Source organism: Coturnix japonica, chromosome 23 (genome assembly GCF_054131305.1).
Source record: "Coturnix japonica strain WE chromosome 23, WE-NBRP24, whole genome shotgun sequence".
Lineage (NCBI taxonomy): Eukaryota > Metazoa > Chordata > Aves > Galliformes > Phasianidae > Coturnix > Coturnix japonica.
The window spans coordinates 8421923-8446903 of NC_140685.1; the positions used below are offsets into that span (position 1 = coordinate 8421923).

A 24981-nucleotide genomic window follows, 5' to 3' on the forward strand; every position below is an offset into this window, starting at 1 on the left:
TGATACTGTGCTCGGTTGTTCGGTTGTACTCCGTCCTTTACTGTTAGTTCATTTGTTTGTTCTTATGCTTCTGTATTCTGTCCTGAAGGCTAACCACATATCATATATATTTAAAAGAACAGCAGTGTGTAACTGGTATAGATCTTAAGGTTTCTTTCCCAAAACATTATGATATTCCTGCTGAGAATGTGAAGATAAAGGCTTTAATCCCTGGGAACAAAAGGGTGTGAGTAATCCCATTTCATTGCATGACCTGGAATCTCCACCCATATAAATACATCAAAGAGTAGCTATGATTTCACTCTTTGACACCCATGGGTTGAGGTTCTCAGCCTGGGAAGCAAACAGCTCCTGTGGTTGGGCTGGACAGTGCCCACAAGGCTGGGTAGCATGGATGTGTTCACCATTCTTTGATCTTCATGCTGGACCAAAATTATTCACATCTCCCCACTGTTGTTGAAAACTTATCCAAGCACTCAAGGCAATTATTGTTAAATGTATGTATGCTTTGGGCCAAGTCCACGAGTCCTGACTCATGACTGACTCAGCCCTTACTTAAGCAAAATTCCACTTGATTTTATTGCCAGTGGAGGCAGGACTTTGCGACAGCCCCCTGCCAATGGGAGCCGGCAGCAGGAGCTCCTGGAGCTGGTGTTGGCCCTCTACAGCTCCCACTCAATCCCAGCACACTGAGACCCACTGCACCTCTCTGAATCTTGTGATGCTGGAAAAAGAGCCACCCTGCTCAGCTGCACTTCTCAAGTCACCACATAGGTGATGGGGAACAATGCTGGTCCAGTGCTGTGCTGGCCAGTAGCTCTTGGAAGTAATCCTACCAACTGGAAGGAACTTGTGTGAGCCATGTTAATCAGCAGATCAGACTAAATGGTCATGATGGTCTGACCATCTGGTTGCAAACTATTGCACTACAGATTGACTGCAACTTATCAGAATATTTGAATTTTGTTATAAATTAATTTCACGCAGCCAGCTCACCACTGTGTGTTAGATGCCAGGATGGTTCAGGTGGGGAAGGAAACTGGCTGATGTGAGTTCTGGGAAAAGCAGCTTAAAATATGCAGACAGCTCTGTGTGATATAAGGCTAACTGGTGCTAAGTGAGCTTTGTGGGAGCTGAGCTGCTCTCTGTGCTGTGTTTCCCAGCGCTTCTCATTCTGGGAAGGGTAATGCCTTGGTACAGTGCTGGACCTGACCTGGCTCCCTGCACTCATGACTGCAGGAGTCAGCTCAGGTCTCACCAGCCTTATTAGCTCTGGCTCAGCGCCACCGATTCCTATTCAGGCTGGCTCCATGCAACATGCTTGGATGTCTGCACGATGCTCGTCCCAGCATGGGAGTGGTGTCCTGGTGTCAGGAATGCAGGACGGAGACGCTCCGGCTGCCTGCTGGGAGCAGCACGGTCACACAGTGCTGTTCTGCCTGGAGGCAGCCCAAGCATCTGTCCTGGCATGGCTGGTCCAGAAACCACCCAAAGGAGGCTGAGATTGATAAAATACTAAGATACGGTTGGGAAGTGTCCCTGCTGCCTGCCACTCTCCACAGAGCCTATTAAAAACCAACCATTTTCTGCCTAGTGAGCATGACTGCCAGTATGTGGCTGAAGCAGCTGAAAAACTTAATGGAAATGTTATTTATTTACGTGTTATTTAGGCTTATGCCGTTGTGTTCTGCAAGGCTGCACCTTGACAAACAGCCTGATCAATTTTATTTCTAGCTACTGCTGGAAAGAACAGAGCTGCTATGTGTATTACTGTCATTTAAGTTTGATTTAAGTTTGATTAGTATCATTTAAGTTTGATTTTTGGCCTCCTCATAAGAGGAAGCATTTGTAGGTTTGGGCTTGGTGTGTTGGTCTGTCCAATGCTGCTGCACCTCGCGTTGCCCTTAACCATTTATTTCATCAAAGTAAACAGGTTTGAGCTCCAGTTTGAGGAACTGACTGTTCTGCCTTTTGTAATGCTGTGTTAATAGGCTTTGAAGAGATACATTTTCTGCCAACGTAAACATTTTCTTGAACGTAACAGAAATGAGTCCTTGCTTGCATTACGTTTGCTGTGCACATTTTGAAGGCTATAAAATAATCATAAGTAAATGGCCTCATCAGAATCTCCCTTAAACTACTCCACACAGTTCCGACTGTGACTGCCACAATACCTGCCTTATCATACAGACCAGCCATGGTGTTAAGTCAGCTCTTAGGTCTTTTTGGGCCACCTAAGGTAGCAAATGCATTCAAATCTAGATGAGTCCATGAAAAAATGTAAATATCTTGTCTGTAGTATGTTAACATCAAATACAATTTTGGCACCGTAGCTGTGAAAAGATACAGAAATCAGTAAGACCCCAAGATCTAAGTCAAGTCTGGGGAAAGATGGAGAGTAAGGAAATCCTCCAGTGTTACCTTTTTTGTTTTCACATTCCCGTGACTTGAATTCAAATCTGCCCCACTCTGAAGAGCCTGGAAACAAGATCTTCAGGTCTTTCCTAGCTGTAATGAGAACACACCCATACAGAGTACATGAGGAGAATTAAAGGAAGGAGATTTGCAAAACCTCTTAAAACAGCAAGCTTCTTAATTTTCCTTTAGAATTCAAAGGAGCCGTCAGCCAAAAATATGTAAGGACTGGAGCAGCTAAGCCCCAGCAGAGTGCATGGTTTGCTCAGGCTTATCTGAATCTTGTCCTGTAAAAGCGTGAATTATTGACTCTCCCCTCTTCTCTGCTTTACAGTCCTCAGGTACCTGGAGGGCATCCCAGAAAAACAGGAGGTTGCGCCAGCCCTGTCGGATGCTGGTGTTTTCTGAGTGCTCTCTGGATCTGACTGGCTGAGCCCAAGTTTGAATATTTAAAGATTTCCAAAACTGCTGTTTAGCACCCCAAAAAGAAAAACAGCTCAGCAGCAGAGTTCCCCCAAACCAAGACGTTGGCAGGGGAGTGGCAGCCATCACCTCTGCTGTGCCAGGAGCAAAGACACACTGTTATCCCAGCCTGGGAGTTTCCAGAAGCTGGTTTTGCTGTGGGGGAAATTTGTTCTGTGTGCAGAGTGAAGGAGCGAGGCTGATGGGATAGTGGAGCTGAATAATGCAGAGCCCTTTACCACTCCAGTTGCATAGGAATGATTCCCACATCCTGAAGGCAAAGCAGAGAGAATCAGCTTTGAAGAGCCACTGCAGCAGTATTGCAGCAAATTAGAAATAATATTGCTACTTATAGAAGAGTTTTGGTGAGATGCTTTTCTTTTCAAGCTGATCATCTGGCTATTGGTTGTCTTATATCTGTCTGGCAGAATATCCTGAGCTTTCCCCCACTTGGAGTTGCTGCCATGGCTGCAGCATCTCTGCTCAACCCCAGCAGGGTCTGACCAGGCTGTGCTGTACCCTTCACTCCTTCCCACTGCCCACACAGGACATGGGAATGCCACAAAACTGGTCCCAAAGGATTTGCTACATCTTTGACTTGCCGTGCTTCTCACAGGGTCCTTTGCTCTCCAGCCTGCACCATTTTCTTCTTTGTGTAGGACAGAGTTTAACACCCTCTCCTTGTAAAACCTTGAATTAAAAAACAGAGTGTCTTAAAAGGCTTAGGTGGGATTAAGAAGCACAAACCTCTTATGCATAGAGCTAATACTAAGTAAGCTTTTCTAAATGATCAGTTAAGTGATGTATTAACATGAGAGCTCTCCTATCACTCTCATCTGTGCTGGCTTCTTTGAAGAGATATTATAGAATTTGGTTGTATTGACTTCCACTAGGACCTGAGACTTTAATGCCTTTTTGGTCTGATGTTCCAGACATGATTTCTAAAAACATTTACCTCCCTTTCAAGCCAAAACCAGTGCTGGGGTAGGCAGGTGTAGTTTCAGTTGCTTCAGCAGATCTGTGCCAAACTACAGCGACTGCAAATCTGGAGGTGGCATTTGTCAGCAGGGCAGGGAGGAGACCTTGACTCGTTCCAGCATTGACACTGACCTTCTGTGGGGCTTTACCAGCAGCTGTGCTCTCCCACCAAGCACAACTCGTGGCACTTAGAAAATAAAACCTCTGGATAAAGTCTTTATTATTTTATGCAGATATTAGACTAAGAGGTTACAGTTGTGCTACTTATGTCAAGCAGTGGTGGCCTGTAATGTCTCTTGCATTGCATAATTCAATATGAACAAAGCTTTTCTGTCCCATGCAGAGGAGACCCAGAGAGGAGGGGAAGCCACTTCTACCTTTGTGCTGCTTTGCCATGCATTGATGTGCTTCCACTTAGGAGATGTTAGCAGAAGTGCATTGCAATGTGGACCATGGGTATCTGGAGCTGCATGGAGCAGCTTCTTTTCCTGCACATGCAGGTTCTCGTTACACCTTTTGAGATTCACAAGAAAGGAGAAGCTGATAGAATATTTTTTGATCTGGAAAATGAAATCTGACATAACCAGTAGTTACGTTTTTCTTATTCCCTGGTAGTTTGCCTAAAGGCTGCTTTTAAATAATTCTTGCTTTTCACCTCCTGAGAAATAATCTGTTTGCCTGTGAATTAATTAGGCAGCGTTATGAAAACCCTCCAGAGCCTTTGAAAGCTGCTGATCTAACTCTTTAAAGTACATAGTGGACCTGATTCTTAGGCCAGCTAGTGGGAATTCTGCTTTTAACTTTGGCAGGAACAGGAACAAGCATTTTATGTGCGATGGTACTAAAACAACAGTGTACCTGGTAAGTGGTAATAGATGCTGCCCTTTCTATCTGCTTTTCTGGCATCTGTTGCTCTTGCTTCTTCAGTCTCGTGGTATTAGGAGAGTGTGTCCTTTCCTATTTCATCTTCCTTTGTACAGCTCAGTGTGCATCTCTGCTGTTTGTTGAGCAGGTGTGTGCAGGGATTTGGGTGCTCTCTGCATTGGGTGGTTGATGGGCAGGAGCAGGGCTGCTGTGCAAGGCCAGGGAAATCAAAGGAGCTCTGCTGGGGGCAGCAGTTGTTCCTGGCTTGGCAGTGAGGTGTCAGCTACTCTGGCACTTGCTAACTTAAGTCAGCATCTACCTTTAAAATACTTTTTAACGACATCTTAGTTTTTGTTAATCTAGAAGATGAAAATTAATTCTAGGCTCATTTATGCGAAAATGATTTTTTGGAATAACAGCTGTTCATTCATTGGATGGGAAATGTCAGTACATGTCTGTTTATAGGGTGATTTAAATTCCTTTATTTGATGAAATAGAAGTGGGTAGAAGAACTAGAAGAGTTTCCAGGCTTGTAAGTTTTTCAGGAAGCTGGGCTTTATGGCCTGGATGTTCTCTATCTGTTCTACGTCTCTTTGTTCTCACATTCCTGACTTCACCTGTTGCCGGTGGCATTATCACCAATACAAGTCAGGACAAGGATTAGATCAAAAGATGCGTGAAGAACCAAAAGATGGCTCTGAGTGAGATTTGGAGCTCAGATTAGGAGATCTAAACACCTGCGTGTCTTCCAGGTTTGTGTACAGCTAGCATTATACTGAAGGGTTCTCCCAGAGAGCTCTGGGGGTGTTTGTGGTCAGTGCTTTTCTGAGTGACACAGCCTAGAAATGGATGAATTTTGCCATGTGGACCAGAGAAGAAAGACTCATTTTAGGAGTTCTGTCAAACCTCATCACTCTGCTTTTTTTTTTCTGCTAGCTCTTGGAAAATCAAAACCCTGTGATTGACACCTTTGTTGTTTAAAACTTGAACTTCTTACACAGGTGTGTCGTACCCTCTCCCTCTGTGCTCCGTGACTTTGGGGTGTAGCTGTGCCTTTCACCAGCTCTCCCAGCTCAGCACACCGGCCTGTGTTTGCTCAGCTGCTGCACTGCTCTGCCACTGCTGCCTGGGGAAGGGAAGGCAGAGTCAGTCACGAGAAAGCCCAGATTGTGAGGAATGTTTTATAGTTCTCAGCCTGATGAGCTCCAGCTCTCACTTGAAAATTAAGAGATGTGACGCCTTCTCTGTAAAGCTGATGGGAATCTGGAAGGTTCCTGGAGGGTTCGGTGATGTGGGAGGTGTGGGCTCAGGAGATAACTCCAAAACCAAGTCAGCTCATCTCCAGCAGAAATCTGTATAGAAAGGAATGAAAAGCTGAAGGCCCACAGAGCTGTTCTCTGGCATGTCCTTCTGTCAGCTGCTGTCAGAAATGTTTGTCGTTTGCTAATACATGTTTTATACTCTGTATTTTTGCTAGCATGAATAACTTTCTAAGACAGAGAGGTCAGTTACTTCTGTTCCTGGCATCAGCTTGGTCTTCCATGTCAGTCCGCCCTGGGAGGTTTAGAAGTCAGTGTGCTCTCCCTGCTCTCTATCAAGCCTGAATTTTCAGTTGGGGAAAAAAACCCCACTACATTTCTGTGGGCAAAGTCCAAAGACTTACAGCTTTATTTACAGTTTAGTGACCATCTACAGACATGCAGCTCATCACTAGCAGTGCCTTGGGCACGTTTCCACTTCCTAACTTAGTGAGGCTCTTTACAGTGTTATCAGCAGAAGAAATAAGAGTGGGGTGGAGCTACCATTCAGGTCAATGGCAAAACTCTCATGGACATCAGTGGACCAGCATTTTACTCAGTAATTCATGCAAGCAGCTCAAAGCACATTAGTGCATGGGCAGCTTTGTGGGCTCTGGCAATACCTGAGGTAGCTTCCCTGTGCTGATAAAATGCAGTTCAGTCTTTGCCACTTCTATTGCTATTTTCTGTCTTTAGACCTCTGCTTTCTCCATGGCTCTTGGACATTATTTTGCTTCCTTCTTGCTCTGGGTCTGAAGGATGTCTGTGGACTTTCCCATGGCTACAAAAGAGGGCTGGAATTTGAATTCACAGATTGGGTCAGAGTTGAAAGCTATAAGCCAGCACTTGTTCTGAGCCAAGCAGGTCACTGAGAATTAACAAATTATACAGTTAGCACAAGAAATAGAAGGATCCTTCTGTTCCCTCCACACAACAGCTTTCTTTGCCCTCCACCCAGTTAAGTTGTGAAATTCTGGGCAGATTGTATGTACATACGCCCACCGTGCCTGCTATATAAAGATATACACATGCACATACGTAACACCCTGCATGAGCATGTACCTCACATGGTACACAGGTTTGGTAATATTTCCAGCAATTAATCTCCCTGTTTCTGAGTTTGTACAGATTTCTGTCTAATCTCCAGGAAGATTATTTCTTTCTCTATCTTGAGTGCCAGTGATATGCAAAGGCCAAATTGCATTGCGCACTGCCCTTTGGGAACAGACTCCTGCTTAAAAGCCTTCCAGATCTTGGCTATCACAGGAGACTATATTTGGAAGGATGGGAAAGCAACATGAGAGGCACATGGAGCAAAAGCTATGAGCATCAGCAGTTTACTACAAGTAAACAGTTTCACTTCTCTGGCTGTTGTATTCACTGGTCTTGTAAACAGGATCTGACTACAGTAAGATAACAAAGCAGGAGGCCTTAACCTGTCTTCTTCTGTCACAGTTTTGTTACAAACTGCCAATAGGCTCGTGTCAGCCATTCTGTTTCATCCCACTGTGATCAGGAGGAGGAGAAAAGTCATCAGTCTCACTTTTTGAGCTTGCAGGGATGTACAAAAGGAGGACTTAGCTATCTGGGATCAGGAGTGTAACAAATCACTCCGCTCCTGTCCTCTGTATTTTGGAGAACAGGACCTTTCTGTCTGTGTTTGGTTATTCTGGTCATTGAGAGGCAGACAGCTCTGGCTGTGGTTTCTCTAGTCCTGCTCAGAAGAGAGCTGTGTGATCTGGAAATTGATGGTGCAGTCTTGTCCGATAGCTTCTTCTTTCCCTGAATAATCGTGGACGTTTCCACTTCTCCACTCATCCCTCCAAACACCTTGCAGTCATAAATCGCAATGCTAGAGCGAATGGAGTCATGCTTAGGGAATGATCTCCCCCCTAAAGGTGAATCCTGATACCTGACGTGTGAGAAGACCAGGCACATGTTAAAAATTCCTTGCTAATTTAGGTTGCTAGTTCATCAAAAACATCCTCCCAAACATGCACAGGATGTATTAAGTTATGGTGTAGTAAGCGATCAGCTTGTCATACTGACATTTCTGCTCCTTGCCTGGACTTCATTATCTTTCTCAAGAAATCAGATCTGCTAATATCACCCAGCCATAAATTTGTGTAACTGGAAACCTCTCCCCAGGCAGACAAACATATGAGGACAACTGAGCATTGCTGTTCTCTGAAGGCTGATATATAAATACATACTGGACAGACTGACACCATCTCTTCCCTGTCTCAGGTCCAATGAAGTCTTAACTTCCAAATCTCTCTCTCTTTTTTTTTCCCCTTCTGTTTGAGAGCACGGGCACATTGTGAGTTATGAATTGGATTATCTTTTGGGCTATGAGATGAGGAGATTTAATTATGTTACCTTGCCACTTATAGTTCTACTTGGATGAACTCGGAGATGTTCATCCAGCAGCAGGGGAGGTTCCAGCTGTTGCTTTGGTGACTTACAGACCAGAAATGAGAAGTACTTAGAAGTGAAATTTCCCATGTGTTGAATCACCCAAGCAGGTAGATGCCACTGATGGTAAAGCCTTTCCTGTTCCTTAAGTTGTCTGCTCGAGTTCCCGAGGGCTCTGAGCAGCACAATAGCTCTGAATCTATGTGTGGTGTCAGTAGGGATGTAAAGCAGAGTTATTCCTTGCAGTGTGTGGCTGGAAGCTGCTGAGGATGAGGAGGGAGCATCCAGGCTGACGTCCTGCTGATGTCTTGCAGTTGATGAAATGCATAGCAGAGATTCTCATTGTGCAAGGATTTGCCATAGTCCCTATTGTTATCTTTAAAATGCAGTGCTGTGGGGAATCATTTACCAGATACCAGATGCTCTTGGACTTTCTTAGAAGGCAAATTTTGGGGCCTGGTTTCAAAATGCTGAGGTGAATTTTGATGTTTGCTATAACTGTTATGAAGGAAAATCTGTATAAATCACCTCCTGTGTTTTGCAGTGATCATGGCAGTCCGTATTCTGTTGTATCTGGTTTCATACTGAAGCATTATCTCACACGATCATCTTTTATTTGCAATCATGGCTCATTAAGGTGGTGATTTGATAAGGAAGGTTATTGTCTTTACCTTGAGGGATCTCTCCTGGGCTGATATATTGGCACTGCAGACAGAGTAGTGGATACTCTCCTGTTCTCAGTGAGTGCTGCAGCACGTCCCATGCTGTGATGGATGGGTGCCCACCTCGTGCACAGCCTAACAGCCTCAGCACCATGTGTGTGCTTGGCAGGGACTTCGAGGGAATATCCTGGGAAAAGGCTTGGACAAGAAGAAAGGTTGGAAGGGCTTCTGAAAAGCCTTGTTGTGACAGTGTCCCCTGCCTCCTTGCAGGCACTGGTGGGAGCTCCTAAGAGGGAGAGCAACTGGGTGAGGCTGCAGAGGTCTGTGTGGTCATCCTGGATAAGTTTTCCTTTGGGAGAAGTCAGGACTATACATGCAGAGCTGAGAGGGGTTATTTCAGCCTAGCAGCAAGGCAGGGGTTTGGCTGAAGGGACCCAGGAGATGGAAGTGTCCCTTCCCATCAGCACAGGTTTGGTGCATCCCCAGAGAAACAAGGCAAGTGTTGGGGATATCTCAGAGCAATGGCAGTGCTGCTCAGCAGGGCTGTCCTGGGAGCACTGCAGGGCAAGTACCTGCATGGGAGCTCCTGTCCCATCATGTTCTCTGCCTGCTTGAGTAACCTGCCTATAATCCTGCCCAGCACTCTGAACAGTGTTTTCCACGCAAGTCTGGCTTGGAGATTAATTAGTAGCATACAGCGTGTGTTATACATTGCCGGTAAAAGTATTTTTGGAGTCTGATAAAGAGCTATTTGTGTGTGGAGGCAGCAGAAGCCGTCCCCATGAGCTCAGGGCCATTACAGGGTGTGCAGCATGACTGCTGCAGGAGGGCAGGAATGCAGCAGTGCAGCCCCTTCCTGAGATCCCCCGTGAAGCAAAGTGATGGCAATGCACCGCCTGCTCCTCCCTGGTGATAGAAAGACAGGATAAATAATTACCAATTATCTAAGTCTCAATGTGACTGCTAAATAATTTTCAGTTCAACATTATGTAAATTTAAAGTGATTTTTTTATTTTAATTTTTCTTTTTACTGGTCACGCATAATAGAATACCTATGGTGGTTAATTTTTCACCCTTAGAGTTTAATTAAGAGCATTCAGGATGTTTGGGCTGATACATCCTATAATCACAGCCCAAGATGCTGGGAAAATCACTGCCTGCCTTTTAGATCCAATGGTGATGCTTTGGGGGAGGGAGCCTTACTCACAGGTACTCACCCAAGCTGTCCTCATCAGGAAGGCTCTTTGGTCCTGGGAACATCGAAGTGATATATACTGGTTATTAACATATGCAATTAAATGTGAGCTTTTCTGTGTTTAAAACTAAGGAATAATGTCACTCATTCTCAGTATTCCTGTATAAGTTGTCAGTGTAACAGTACGGTTCTTGGAATAAATGGCCTTGGTTTGTGTTAGCCTATTCCACCTTAAGAGAAAGTGAGTAAACTGCCCAAAGGTATAAAGTAAATAGTATCAAGTCACATTTTATTCCAGAATAAATATGTCCAGGTGTGGCATTTTACAGGAGTAGCTGTTGTGCGTGAGTGCACAACCTGTCTGTTGGAATCACCCCTCAGGCTTGGACACGCCTGTACTTCCCAGCATCAGCAGGAGCGCAATGAGGGCACCACAGGGCACTGGTGACTATGATTATTAGAGTTGCAGCTTCTACAGAGGCATCAGAACTCCTCCAGAGCCCCTTGAGTCCAGCAGCAGGGATTTGCTTTCCAGCTGGTGCGCAGTTTTCATAGTGTGGAGCAGAATTAGCAGCGTGCTGATATCCTGGGAATAAAAATGTTGGCAAAGTGTGTCCTGTAGGGCTGTTCCTGGGATGCAAAGTTTTCCCTTTGGTTTCTCTTAGTGTCTTCCATGTGTCTGGGCTGTGCGCAGCTCCAGCTTTGCCCACAGGTTAGCGCAGGATGTGTCAGTGCATGGGAATGGACCCTGACTCACGGGGAAAGCACATTTGGAAAACGCTGCTGTATTCCTACAAATCCTTATTTTGCTTTTCTCTGAGATTTTTTTTTTTTCCATTTTAGATAAATTAAGAGTTTAGCGATAAAAGCTCGTGCTGAAAGGAAATGGTGCAGGTGGGCCCGATAGAATTTTGCTCTGTATTTGTGGGCAGAAACCCTTTTAGGAGAGTCAGCTGGGTTTGGAGCAGAAAGGAGGTGGGAAGCAGTTTCCCTGATGCCCAGAAGGTCAGAGCAGAAGGGCCATCTTGCTGCTCCTCCACAGCTACTCTTACTGTTCCAGAGTGACAGAAACAGAAGAGGATGCTGCTCTGGAGTGCACATTCCCAAATCCTGCTATTTTAATCCAGAACAAATTGTGGTTTTGTTCCAATTCTGCTGTAATCTGGGGAGGAATTCAGTGACAGTTCTTCTGCTTTAAATTCACACCCTGTGCTAACCCCAGTTAACTGACAATGACAGGCAATTTCAGTTTTTTTCTTTCATTTTCATTGCTGTAAATCCAGAATAACACTGACAAAAATAAGTCAGTAGTTTTCAGTAATAGCTAAAACCAGCGTCATTTCAAAGGAATGACTCTGGATTTTATCGTGTGAACCTGGCCCACAGTGTGTGAGAAGGTCTGAGTTAAGCAGTCTGAATCACCCCTCGACTGCAGCATCTTTGGCAGCACTGCAGCAATGTAATGGGCTGCAGCTCTCACTGTGGTGTCAGGAAGAACTGAGCATCACGGGAATGATTAGCATCTAATGTAGCAGCTGGAGCAGGATCTTGGTGGGTTCTTGCACTAAGGAATTGCTTCTGGAGGCTGGGAAGGTTGGTGCTGCTCAGTGTGCTGTGTGAAATGCAGGGATATAAGCATACGCTCAGGCATCTTGCTTAAACGTGGGTACTGCAAATGACTTTAGGCATACCCTGATTTTTTCTCAAAACTGAGAAACAGTTTAATCCTCCTTGGAAATCCATCAGAAGTTTGTGGTTTGTGCTGGAGAAAATGGCCAGCTGCCAGGTGGATCTCTTCTGCAAGAATGTGACTTTCTCGGCTCTGTTCTTGGTGTCTGATTCCTGTGTTGTGTGTGTTTGGATGTCAGTGCGTAATGGAGCGTGGGGTCCTTCGAGCCAGAGCAGCTGTGAGCAGTGCTCCCATCCCCAGCCATCACCCCGGCAGCACAACAAAACCTGGCAGACTGGGCTTTAACATCCCAGCCCTGTAGCTCGGTAGAATAGCGGCTGATAGAGATGGTTGAGCTACAGGAAGAAGGAATTTGGTGTTCTCCTGTTAGGATGAGGTCTCTGCTGTAGCTCCATAACCTATAGTGTTCCCAGGGTTAGAGTGGCTTGAGCTGCATTCCATGCTGCACAGCCGCCTCCCGTTCAGGCCCTATGCTTCCCCACAGCTCAGACCCCACCAGCTCTGCCTTTCCCTGGCGTTTGGCTCTTCCCCAAGGAAAGTTCTTGGTTTCAACACTTCTGATTTTGAAATCCTCGATACAGATTGTGGCTTTGATGCTTGCTGATTTATTGCTCTCTGAAGCACCACGTTGATTCCTGCATCCTTCTCGCAGGGCCACCTCCTCTCCCATGCAGGTAATGCACAGCAGGACAGAGGAGGGACAGAGCTGTGAGTTCTCTCTGGTAGCACACCCTCCACAGCCTGTTTGCAGGCAACAGCTTCGGAGATTTTAATTCCTATTGTTGACTTTCCGGTCCCTTTCTTCAGCTTTTAAAATTTTCCCTTTATTGTTTTAGCCTGTCTGCAAATATATTTGTTTTTCTTCCAAAAAGCCTTCACTTGCTCAATTAGCAAGAGAGCTCTTTGTAGAGCGCTGTAGCTCTGTCTTGGCATCACTAAGTGCTCCTGGAGCGCTGACTCCTCCCCAGAGAGGATTTACCCCTGCAATCCTTGAGCTGGGTATTGCTGTGCGCCTGCTGCAATATTGCTCTGCAGTGTCTTGCAGAAAAGGAGCTTTTGTGGCAGAGAGGTTTAAGTGTGTTGCCACAGATCAGGGCAATCCATACAGTTTCAGGATAAGATCTTAACTGCAATTTTGCTCCCTGCCCTATTGGGTCAATAGAGCGTTTTCCCCACACATGGGCTCTTTCACCATCCAGATTTTTTATTGGCTTTTGTCTTGCTTAATGGCGTTGCCGCTTTGTTTAGAGCAGAGGTTATGAGGATACAAGTCGGACCTCTCGCACGCTGGGAATCGGGGGTGGCTGCCGCCTGTTGTAACCCCGGCAAACCCTGGGTGCTTTGTGTGCCAACAGCAGCGCTGAGCCCGGTCCGGGCAGGCAGCAGCCAGCGGAACCCGGGCACAGCCCGCAGAGCTGCGCTGCGAGACATCCCTGCCTGCCCTGTGCCGGCACCGGGCGCCCGAGGCTGCGCTCCCTGCAGGCGGCTTCCACCCATTGCCTCCTTCCCCCGAGGAACCGGGCAGCGAACGTTGCTCGAGAGGCTGCAGAGATCTCTGCCATTAAATCTGCGTTCAGTCTTTGCGTGGACACAGGATAAAGGTTTTTTCCTCTCGGGGATTGTGGCATTTTGTGATGCTATTTTCCCTGTTTTCACAGTCTGTTTCAGCTGTACGTTTTCCTTTACCAGATGAGGGCTAAAGCCTTGAGGAGAACTTTGCAGTGCTGTTTACAGAGTCTATTCATAGAGTTCAGGGGCTGGTTTCAGCAAGTCATTCCCAAACAGTTCTCCACTGTATATTGGCTCTTAGTGGTTCCTCACCCACTCTTTGTGCTACAGAGTGAGCCTGGGCTGGGATGGCAAACTCAGAGCATCCCAAGCTCATTAGCCACTATGTGTGACTGAACAGTGCGACTCTGTGAGTGCCCTGAGAACAGGTAAATATTAGGACAGCTTCCGGAGCCCTGCAGCCTGGCTGACCTGCCTTGGCATGAAGGTTGGGCAGGATTCACTTTGCTTTTTCAAGGCAGAAATGGCATTGGAAGCTGCTGCGCGCATCTCTTTCCTAGGGCCCATCTCCCGCAAGATCCCATGGGCTCCTTTGGAGCCTCTGCCCCATGTGGGTGGGAAAGCTCATGGGCTTGTTCCTGGCACAGGGCTGACATTTGCCCTTGCTGGAGCTGGGAGCTGTAGGAGCTGGTTATTTGCTTTGTGTGATTGATCACATCTCTATGGCACATAGCACTGTGCTGCAAAATGGCCCTTTCATGTGTCACACTGACTCACAGGGTGACCTGATGTAAATGTAAGGGTGTATTTAACAACTGAAATTTACAGAGAGCTGTGTCACTTTTCTCTTCTTGGAGCAAAGGGCCCTTGGCAGCTGATGGGATGGGGCACAGTGCCCTGCAAGGCTCATGGGGACCCTCCTGGTGGCTGTGGGAGCTGTGCCATTAGCTGCTGGAGCAATCCTCGCTTGTCCCATTCCTCACCCTTCAAAATCTGGGTGACTTAGTGCTAGGAGCTGGGCATCTAAAATGGATCCAACCCTGCAGCTCCCTTTCCCCACCTGCCTTTTTCTATTTTGTTTTTATACGAGGTTTGCCTTTTATTTCCTACAGCATCCAGCACGAAGTGAGGTCTTTGCAATCCCACTAAAGTCATTAGGCACTTGCTAAGCATTAACACTGGGACTGTGGAATGGAGAAACCCAAGTGGCTGGCATGGCTGCAGCTGCAGAAATGGAGGTACTGGAGGGTGGGCTTTATCCCATCAACACCTCCCTATCACTGCTGAAGCGATGCTACCCTTACACGTCAACACTGAAACATATCACTGCTACACATAACCCATTTACTGGCAACAAACGCCACAGTGAAAGATGCCCTTTAATTAATGCACTTCATAACAAATCATCTGAAAATGGATCTGTGCTTGGGGCCAGGCACTCCTAGATGTGCTGCGGGGCTGCCTGTGTGAGTGGGGCTCCTTTTGTGCATCATTTACAGGGTTGGATCCTGAGCCTTTGTCTCAGGCTGACAGAAGTTGGTTTCTGGATGTGCAGTCTCAGACTGTATATCAGATGCGAAGAAACCGGTGCCTCACACACCAAAGCTGTTTCTGAGAAGATCTGAGCTGCAGAATTATGCTGGCTGGGCTTGAATGTGAGCTGACACACTATTGCATGATTCCCATGATCCCAGCATGGGAATGTCCGAGAACTGCAGGCTGACAGTGATGAGCGGGTGAGGTGCACCTGAGCTCCTTTACCATCATGAAAGGGAGAAGGGGAAAATGATCTTGTGCTCAAATCGTGGTGTTAAAATGAATTCACGACTGTCTCAGGAAACAGCCTTGCCTGGAGTGGTGAGTGATGTGCTTTGCTCTGCACAGGATTTAGTGCTTCTCTTTGCACCAGTGAAATCTGGCTGCACGCACCTCGGGCAGAGCCAAGGCACAGTACTTGGCACCCACATTTGTCAGTGCTGCTACCCTGAGTCCTGCCTGGGGCTGGGCTGAAGAAAACAGATGATCCATCATCTCCTGCTTGTTTGTCCAGCTCTGCTGACTGCAGTGAAATGCTTTTGTTTTGCCAGAGAAGCCCGAGTGTTTCATGCACAGGCCAATCCCACGACCCCTGAGGATGTCGGCACCGATGGGAACTCATCGCAGCCCTCCCCAGCTGCCGTCCCTGCAGGAGTGCTCCCTGTGCACCTCGGAGGGTACGTTGCCCCTTTCTGTTCTTTAACAAACTGAGAACTCTGCTGTACATACATGGTAACTCCATGTGACTCTTGTATATAAAACAACACAAAATCTTCTTGTGCAGCTCCTATCCCATGGTGAGTCCCAGCCATGCAGAATGCCTCACTGAGCACTCCCTGCTATTAGGGCAGTGCCGTTCCTTTAAGCAAGTGCAGGTGTGACATTGCCTATGAGAAATGGACCAGCTCATGGATCCACAGGCTGTGAGTTGCCATTGAGGACTGGGAGTACCACAAGAGCAGGGCGAGCAGCTAATTTCAGTGTAAGAGTTATGCAGAAAAACTGGGGAAAAGCAGTGTTAGTTTGAGATTGATCAGAACCACCCTTAAATCAGTGTTTTCTGGCAGAAAAAAAGGTCCCAAACCCTCAAACCGTGCTATAGTAAATCATATTTCAGTTTGAAGCATGATTTCATGTTGTTTTGAAATGCTCTTTTAGTTTTCAGCCTTTTTTATTCGAAAAGTCATAATAAAGTTTCATTCTGACACAGAAAATCGAAATGTTTTGTTTTGCAAATGTCAGAGCAAAATAGCTCAACCTCTTGGTAATTTCCCCTTTTTTTTCTAAACCAGAGCCAATGCTGTAAATCCCATCCTGGTGGTCTGTTGTCACACCTTGCCCTTGGGATGAGGGTCTGTGAGAGGATGCTGGAGCCCTGATCCTGACCCAGTGGAAACTGCATTGCAGGGCATGCTGAACCACGACAACTTGGGCTAGAAGGGCTCTTCAGGACTCTGTTTGGAGACACTTGCAAGGTAAGGGCAGGATGCAGAGGGCTCTGAAAGCAGTGGGTGGGTGTGCACTGCCCTCAGCCTGGTCAGGGTGAACATGTGTGTGAGCAAGTGAGGCACTGACCGTCTGCTTGTGTATTTTGCCAGTAATAAGTTATGACCATATTTCAAAATGCCTTTCAGAAGAGCTGGGAGGAACTTGTTTCTCAGCTCGAGGGAGCAGTTTGGTTTGGTAGCAGAAAGCCTGTCATGCAGTCAGCCAGAAAGTTGGAATTTCCAAAGGGAAGTATAGAGAAGGAGCTGTACACATTGGAGTCTGTCACAGCACTGCTTATTTGTCTGCATCTCAGTGGTGAGGGTTAACGGGGATGAGGATGTGTCAGCCCTATGCCAGGTACCAGATTTCAGCCTACAGCAGCACCAGCTTTGGCAGCTTTACCACAAATTTTGTTACAGTTGTTCTTGAAAGCTCTGGTTCCTCAAAGCCTGTAATTATGTGCAAGTTTCAGCGTTCTTTAAAACTGAAGGTAAATTGTCAACTGTTTGATTGTATAGAATAGCCTGAAAACAACCAAGAAGTTCTGAAAGGAAAAGAGGCAAGTTGAGGAAACCTGAAATTACTTCCCTTTGAATTCTCAAGACTTGTAAGGCAAACTCGTGATTTTGTGGCCCAGAACAGGCCTGTTAAATGTTTGGTATTGGCAATGCTGTGTTTATTTTCCATGCTTGGATTTCTGCACGGCTTTATACACTTCATGAAAAATACAGTATTTTGTTTTATTTTTAAAAGGAAGCAGATAGCTTTGCTGGATGATCTCCAAACCAGACTGTAACATACAATAACGATTCTATAGTGCACTGTAGCAGACTACAAAAGGATAAGATGTTACTTTACCAGCACAAAAATCAGGCACGTTACAGGGGAAGAAAATTATGTGATGTATTGCTTGTATTTATGACCAAAAGAAAAGGAAAAAAAATACATACTGTGTGTATATACTGCGTAGAGAAATTACAGAACAAAATTTAATTAGATCTTTATAAATGAAAGCCACATATGCGGATTTATGATATATTCATTTCTCAGCCTTCAGAAGGATGGCTGCCTTTGCTTTGAAAACCAATCATTTGCAGACATCAGGTCTGTAATTCAGGAACTGACACAACCAGAGGTTTGTGGACTTGAGTGTGGCAAATGCCAGTCCCAACATTTCTCTGTTGCAGAGGCAAATGTTGGAATTCCCAGTGGAGGAGGTGAGGAAGCTCACTGCAAAATGTGTCTATAGCAACCTTTTTTCCCAAGGTGTGTAATTATTAAGTTGCTTGTTGTGTTAATTAAGAAGCAACAGTAGTACAACGTGTAGTTACATTTGATTTGTACAGGGTATGTCTGAACGTTCCCCTCCCTAAAGGGAATGTTTCGTGTTCTATTTGCAAAATGTACCATGAGTTGGGACTAAGAGCAACTGGAACACAGGCCTTTCTCATGTGCAGCGGGGATCTCATGACTACATCAGGACTGAGGCAAATATGTATGTTAAAGACTAGGGTGGTGATGCCTTTACTCACACTAATGAAGTGTCAGTCTTCCTGAATCACACTGGTACACCACAGACTTCCACTTCTTTGCGCCACTACTTAGAGGAAGCTACAGACCTGGTTTTCTCTGCTTCCCTAAGCAGCTTTGGATGCTGGTGACTGAATGACTCCTGAGAATAGCAATTCAAGCATGGTTTCTTGATGTGGTTTGAGCTGTGTTATAGTTTTCTGCTGCTGGAAGAGGGAGATTGTGTTCTTCTATCTGCCCCAGCTTCTAACTGTGTGGGTTCTGATGCAAAGCCTTCAGCTTCTGCAAGGACACTGAGCACAGCACAGCACGTGCTTTCCCAATACCACTTCTTCCTTTGTGCACGGTCTCAGATTTGCTTCCAGGTGCCGCAGAGTTCTGTGGGAAATAATGATAGAGGTACCAGCCATCAGCCAACCAGGAATGTTACCTGGAAAGCCTTGTGCAAAGCCCTGGAGGAAGGTGGTGGGAAAGGGTGAGGCTGGGCACCAGACTTTCCTTTTAACATCTCTAAACTGAAACAAGTTCAAAAGAACGTCTGTTCCATTTATAGAAGTAGGGGCTCATCTAGAGAGAAAACAAGAGCTGCTAGAGTTTTTAGCCACATCTAAATGAAGATAAAATTAGATTTCAGACATTAAAGTAGGACCCATAAAGAACTAAGTGCAGCAGGAGTCTGGCTGCAGGGTGCAGTCTGCTGCTGACCAGAGAAGACAGCAACAGCTGATTCTGACTTCAGAGGAAGAAATTCATGGTTGTAACTGGTTTAGCATCTGCCATAGGGAATTATAAAGGACCCCAATGGATCAGTAGTTTAGTTCTGCATCTTGTCCTGAAGACAGGTCTATTTCACCTCTTGCGAGGAGTGATTTGTGTTTCTTACTATGGAGCTTTTGTGTCATGTGGCCTAGAACTCCTAAGCAGAGAAAGGTTGGATGAGGCAGCTCTCCTGGAGCAGGGCTGGCACTACATGATGGCTCCGTCTCTGTGATATTACAAACAGACATCAAGGTGCTTTTCACTAACACATTCTGTCAATGCTGGAGAGCTGTCGTGTGGGGAGCAAACACTGAGTGAAGCAAAGGAAGTATTTACAATTTGCTGCCATGAAAGGAGACAAGATAAATCAATTGGGACTAAATTAGCACAGCCAGAGCGGTCCTCACACCTACTTTGGAAACTCTGTTGAAATCCATGGCCTAGAATTTGCAGGAGGGATTATATGCATTTTAGAGTGAGCTAATGTAAGTGACACCCACTTCTCAAACTGCCTGAAAACGCTGCCAGAATGAGCTGCCAAAGAGCAGGGTTGTAGTCAGTATTTGCTGGCTGTTGTTGGCCTTAGATAAATGCATTGGGAGGGGAATAGTGGAGGAGTCAATCAAAAGATAACACTGAGTAGAGCTCAGTTGCATAACATGACAAGGAGTCAGTTCTAACTAAAGCAGAGCATATGTCTGTGTACGTGGGCATCGTTAGAGGCATGATGGCCCAATGGGAGTCCAGAAAGAGATATCTGAGAGCAGCAGACAGGAACAAGATCTGACGAATGCCTCATGTGATCGGGTTGGTTGTGTTATTGTGCTGCTCTCGGCTGACCTTTTTCATTCAACTGAAATGATATTCCTGGGCTTTTGCTGAACTCTGCAGATTGATGACAGCATCCCACAGATACACCGTGGCCCAAAACAACTTGCTGAAAGTCAGGTTGAGGTGGTGAGACTCGCAGAAATCTGCTTATTGGTGAGGTGAGTGTGGTGTTTTCAGGAAGCTCCCAACGTGTGTGTGCAGTCAATTGGGTTTATTGTAGCACAGAGCAGGCTCAGGTCTCCCCAGGACAAGCACGTACTGTAGGATTGATCCCAGTGTATGTAAATCAAGTATTTCCAAAGTCCAACAGTTGCTATTTACAGGCTGGCTGCTGGGCATCCAAGAATCCTGGGTGGCTGTTCAGAGCTCTCTACTTCTGCCAGGCAGAACTGGTAGGAGAAAAAAAAGTATCCAGGAAAGCCTGCACACATGGCAGCTCTATGCAAAAGAAATACCACTGTTAGCACATTCGTTCCTGGTTCCCTGACACTTTCAGAGCAATTTCAGCAGAATGTCCTGCTTTTCTGGTAGTGACAGCAGCAAAGTGCTGGTAGAACACCCTGGGAGGGGGAAGGAAAGTGTCTGTCTGTCACTGAAGTGCTGTGGGCTTTAGGGAAGCAAGGACTGGATCAGGGCTGGCTGCACAGCAGTGGAGTTTTCAGCTCTGCCCTTTTCCAGAGCTCCCCCAGAACTAGTCTGGTCCTGCACCCATTTGGCAGCTTTCCGTGGAAGAACATGGGCTTCACATGAGAGCAGAAAGGCACCACTTGGTAGCTGAAGAGCAGGGGGTTCTGCCAGTCCTGCTGGGACACTTCAGTTCCCTTCACATTTCTGAAGTGGGAGATGCTATAGAAACACCAGGCATGAATAGCATGGAATATACCATAAAAACCGAGCAATGTAAAACATGTGTAGTCTAAGCAGGAAGAGGATTCTGTGCATGTTCTTTGCAATTGCTTGGGTCTTAAGTATGCATTAAATTGCAGCAACTAAAGGCTATAGAGTACAGACCATAAACTTGAATTCCGTTGCAAAGCCATCAGGGCCGAGATGTGACCGACATTAATAAATACAAGAAGTGATTTTAGGAGGTTCTGTTTTGAGGAGAAGAATTTCAGAATTGCTTTTCAAAGGTCGGCTGCACAGCACTTTCAGAATATGAGGCGCCAGGATTGCTCTTCTCTTTTGAAAACCCCCTGATGTTTCTTGTGCGTGGAGGGAGGGGGGGGGACTTTGTTCCACAATGGGATATTTGGGCACTGTGGTAATGGGAACTAGGCAAAACTCAGAAGGACTTCCATGCTGAATCACAGATTATCTTCTGCAGAGTAGAAAGGCAGATACCAGGTCTTCTTTTTACTTTTGAGAGATTCACAGTAAAAAACTTCTAAAATGATCACAGGGAAAGAAAGGTCCATCCGTCCTTATCTTTTCTGACTTTCCTGCAATAACTGAGAATGGTTTGTGGTCAGGTTGGCTGTGCTGCCTTCGGAGATGTGTGCATGCTGGAAATGGCATTGCCAAGTAGATGCTTGGACACCACCGCAGTGTACCATGTGCCACCCAGGCAGACCTTGTTTGTGCAGAGCAAGGACTAGAAAGCGAAAGATAGGCTTGGAAGGTTACTCCAGAGAAATGCTGGTGGGAAAACTTGCCATGGTCCAGTGCTTATCCTTGGGATGTTCGTTATAATTGGAGTGTTCTGATATGCGAAGTCCCTCTTAACTGTTTTGGGGAACCTTGGGCTTGAATGGGAAGCAAGGATGAGTGCTGCTCAGGTGAAGTCTTTGGGGTTATGCATCAAAATGACTGCTACATTTAACATGGAGCAGATTTTCTCTTTTGCCCTGTGCAGCGTGTTGGCCTTGAGAGAGCAGAAAGGACTATGCAGTGCTTAAATCAGTAGCACCAGGTCATGCAGACCTGGAGTGATGTCAGACCTTCATCAAGGTCAGAAACCTTCAGAAAGGGAGTGGACTTCATTAGGACTAGAAAACGTTTAGTTAGGCAGTTCTGGATACCCAGGGATATTTGCTGGCTTTTCAAACAGATCCAGACCAGTCTGAGGAGCATCAAAACACAAAGATGTGAAGGGCTCGAAGCAGAGCTCACTGTGCCTGGCTGCTGCTGGGTGCACTCAGACGTGGTGCAGCTCCAGCACCCCAAGCCCTCTCCTTGGCACTAAGCGAGGTCACTTCTGCTGCTCACCCGCCTGCATCCCCACATGTTCTTAATGACATGCCTGGTGCCAAATAGGATCTTTTTTCTTAATCTGTGATTAACAAGGTTGTTAAAGTCGTTCTCAGCTCTGCCGAAACCAAACAGAATTTTATATTACATATTGGGCAAAGGCTGTGTTTGAAGTAGTCTTTAATCTTAGCTCCAGTATTAACTCATATGTAAACAGTCACATTTTATCAGCTCAGCTACAGAGTAATTTATTTGTTAGTCTAACTTTAGTATCTTGTAGGTAATTCAGTATGATTTGAAATAGGTTATATAGGAATGAGCAGATCTAATTTTCTACTGGCAGGGCAGGTAGAGGAGTAGAGGCCAAGGCCTGCCGCTGTGTTTTCTGGTAGTGGTGTTTGACATTGCAGTACATTTTTTATTAAGGGTAGCATCCATTTTTACCCTGCTGTGCAATCGGAGTTTTAGGACAGAGCTGCAACTAGTGAGCATTGTGCTGAAAGTTACCATGTCACGGTGGAAGAGATAAGCAATATTTTCCTTTCAACTGCAGGGTGATGTAATCGTGCTGTCCCCATCTCTGTGGCAGATGTTGGAGTTTCAGTGCCCATTTGCTGTCTGTTGGCTCTTTCATGCAGTTGAACCACAGTCTTTTACTGGCCTTGTTTATTTCATGTATGTGAATACAGGTAGGGGCAGCCTACTTTGCTGTAGGACTTGATTTTTCCTATTGGAAAAATTGTTCTATGCTGGAAATTGAAAGAAGTTGCCATGTGAAATGTGAAGAAGTGCAGAATGTGAAACTGTTTCCCTTTGCACAAAGGCATTTCAAGATGATTTCTGAATGGACGTGAATGTAGTTTTATTGCTGCTTGGCACTCACAGCTAAAGTAGGTTACAAGAGAAAAGGGGCTGAAAGATCTTTTGTAAAGTTGAACTCCATCCAGGAGGAATATTTTACAAATCAGGTCTTCCCTCTCCTTACACACCTGGGACTCCCAGGTGATTTTGGTGGGAGCAGCGGATTCTTGACAGCCTCCTGTGAAGGAGTGCAGCTCTGGTTCCCATTCCTGCTCTTGGTGTGACTTTGTAGAGTTTATTTCCAGGCAGTGCGTCCCTTAACTCCCATTTAATAGGCAAGCCTTATTGTGCTGTGGGGGAACTGCACCCATAAGTGCCGATCTTTTGTTTTTCTATTGGGAAATTCAGCCTGAATTAATGACAAAGCAAGCTTAAATTTTCCCCTGTTTTTTTGCCCAGCATCTTGCATGCTTGAGTACTGGTCATACCCAGATCAGTATTAACTCATGCTGGTAACTGAAGTTTCCCCTCAAGGGATCAGAGTTGTGTGATCTAAAGCAGGAATGCCTTAATTTGTGAATAACTGATCTAGTCTGGGACTCTGCACCATTTATAGCAGCTGGCCTGGCCACTTGGTCATGCACATCCAAGTCCTTTACAGGAGCAGCCTTTATAGAAAACATTCCCCTCTGTCCTTTTTTTTCCCCCCTTTTTACCCCAGCTAAAAGTATTTCATTTCTTTCCAGACTTGCATGTCTGTATTTGGGCAAGATCTGTGTTAAAAATGCTCTGAAATCATAACCTATACAGCTCTCAACTTCGTTTGTGTGTTTGGGAAATCTGGACACCAGGACAGGAAAGACCAATATGAAAAGAATAATGAGACTCAATTGACTGTGAAATCCTTCTAGGAACAGGTGTAATTGTGATCGGAAACATTCGCAGGGTATTTTACCAGCAGTTTTAATCCCTGCAGAGGGGAATATTGAGGGGTAGGAGAACAAATGTGAAAGTAACTTCAAAGACTGAGTTAAAAGATGAGGAACACGAACCATTGTGGTACTCCAGGTCAGTGTGTCTGTGGTCCCATGCGACCACATCAGGGTGCTGATGACCCCACTGAGATCGTAAACTGAAGGACAGGAGAAAAATGAAGACCAGGACGCTCAGCTGTGGCAATGGCTGCTGGAGGAGTTGAGGCACTAAGAGAATAGGTGAACAAGGTTGTGTTTCCTCGTGCCTTGTGGAGGGCACAGAGCTTTCCTTTAATGAATGCACAGGAAATGTAAAGCAGGGAAGGGTCTGAGAACTGCGCGAGGAAGTTTGATATGGGTTGAAAGTCCTTCCTGTGCTGAGGGACCGCCTCAGAAGCAAAATGCCATTTACATTCCATTGGAGCCCGGGCTTACACAGTTCCTTGTAAAGACTTCTTTGCTGGGTGAATTTTTCTCACTGCAATTAAGGAAACAAAACTCATTGGTGACTCCAAAGAGGGAAAACGAGAAGCGATAAAGACAAACATGTAGGAAGTGCTACGGAGCGATAAGGAATCTGGAATGGTAAATCAAAGCCTGGAGAGGAAGGATACGAAGGGGGCACAGAAGTATAAATCTTTCTGAGCTGAGCAAGGAGCTGCTGGAGCCCTCAGAGGGATGCGAGTGGAAAGTGGTGAGTGAGTGGGGCTGCTGAGAAGCTGAACGAATTCCTTGAGTTGGGAAGCAGGGGAGAGCAGCTAAAGGTCACATCCTGCAAGGAGGACAGGGAAACTGTTTTTCTGTGTATTTTCTTAGTATGTGGAAGTTTTATGTGTGTAACCCAAGTGGACAGCTGGGAAATTAAAACTATTAAAATTGACAAGTCACCAATTTTAGATTAATTGCAACCTCCAGTTCCTGGAGTTGGTTTCTGGCCTCAGTGTTTGAGAGGTCCCTGGGAGAGTGCTGGTATCTGAGGAGGGAGACACAGAAAGCATTGTCTCCTTATTTAAAAGACGGAGTAAAGCAACAAGAGACACACACACACAAAGATATTTGGCAAGTTGTGGAGCAGATAGAGTAAATATTCCTGAAGGCAAGCACTGGGCAATGTTTCAGAGCCATCTGATTGATGGGGAAGTGGCCCTTGATACCCTGTGGTCTTATTTCTGACGTGTGCATTGAACAGGCTGAAGGAGCACTGGTGGAGCTCAGTGCTCATGCAGCTCCAACCACAGAGCCGTAGCTCTGGAGGGAGTTGTGCAGACTTCCTGCAGATCAGAGCTGGCTGCAGCAGCACCTGAGGCTGCGCAGCTCCCTTGGAGCAACTTGCACACTGGCTTCCAATGAATACAGCAATGCCATTGTGGTTTTTTAAATGCCC

The 24981-nt window shown here is 45.9% G+C and overlaps 1 non-coding gene across 4 annotated transcripts in view; it reads left to right on the top strand.

Annotated features, from left to right (window-relative positions):
* LOC107322037 (uncharacterized) overlaps positions 1–24981 on the top strand; it is a 63515-nt gene that overhangs the window by 21545 nt on the left and 16989 nt on the right. Inside the window, exons 3-4 of one of the 4 annotated variants that reach the window (XR_014936861.1) lie at positions 15576–15701; positions 16317–16499. This is a non-coding gene — a transcript (uncharacterized LOC107322037). Of the gene's footprint in view, positions 1–15575; positions 15702–16316; positions 16500–19481; positions 19791–23802; positions 24292–24981 lie in introns of those variants that run through there. The other 3 variants (XR_014936859.1, XR_004309261.2, XR_014936860.1) reach the window with 3 other exon arrangements.